This window comes from Zingiber officinale, chromosome 5A (assembly GCF_018446385.1).
Source record: "Zingiber officinale cultivar Zhangliang chromosome 5A, Zo_v1.1, whole genome shotgun sequence".
NCBI classification, from domain to species: domain Eukaryota; kingdom Viridiplantae; phylum Streptophyta; class Magnoliopsida; order Zingiberales; family Zingiberaceae; genus Zingiber; species Zingiber officinale.
The window spans coordinates 108481461-108482358 of record NC_055994.1 but is presented as its reverse complement, the minus strand read 5'-3'; the positions used below and the strand labels follow the sequence as shown (position 1 = coordinate 108482358).

General features: G+C 43.8%; 1 non-coding gene across 1 annotated transcript; it reads left to right on the top strand.

The window, feature by feature from the left end:
- Positions 1–436: 436 nt before the first annotated feature.
- On the top strand, positions 437–538 carry LOC121983649. Its single transcript, XR_006112670.1, has one exon. It is a non-coding gene; the product is annotated as a small nucleolar RNA SNORD90 (small nucleolar RNA).
- Positions 539–898: the final 360 nt, after the last annotated feature.

Below are 898 nucleotides of genomic sequence, written 5' to 3'. Positions count from 1 at the left end.
AGGACATGTGCGGCGCTTCCGAGGGACGAGAAACCTGAGTGAGAGATTGCTCGAGGAGAAGGTCGGTGTTGTGTTCGAGTGAGCTTAACTTTGGAAGGCTAGAGCATCACCCAAGCAACCAGAGAAGAAGCCAGCAACCGGAGAAGACGTCGGACAGTCAGCACCTGGTTGACTAGTTCGAGTGCCCGGACCGTCCAAGCACCCGGACCATCTAGTCTGGGCACTTGGACCACCAGGATGTCAAACAAGCACCTCGTCACAGTCATTACAAAAAAATAATAATTTAGGGACAAAAGTTTGAGACGAAAATTTTTCGTCCCAAAATAGCAATAATTTTGGTGACAAATACAAAATTTGACCGAAATTAGAAACGAAATCTGCAACAAAATATTTTCGTCGCAAATTTCCAACGAACACAATTTTCGTCTCAAAATTCATCCCAGATTCTGGGACGAATTCTAGATTCATCCCAGATTCTGGGACGAATTCTAGATTCGTCCCAGATTCTGGAACGAATCCAGGATTCGTCCCAAAATCTGGGACGAATCCTGGATTCGTCCCAAAATTCCATCACTAGTGAATCACTTTTCGGGTCCACGTCAGCAACGATCTAGGCGCCTGAACATGAAAAAAATCTATCTTTTAGTCGTTGCGTGGAGATAGAGCTTGCCTTGATGGAGGCACCCGAATCACCATCCTAGCGCCTAGAGTCTGCCACGTCAACAACAAATAAACTTAACCAGAGCACTATAAATAGAGCTCTAGTCTTAATATAGATACAACATTTTCTGTACTTCGAATTTCTTACTCTGTCTTTTATAGTTGTACTTTCAACGCTTGTATGAGACTTCTTGGTCTCCGAGGATTCACTTATAGAAGGAGATAATAGTGAGCTTGA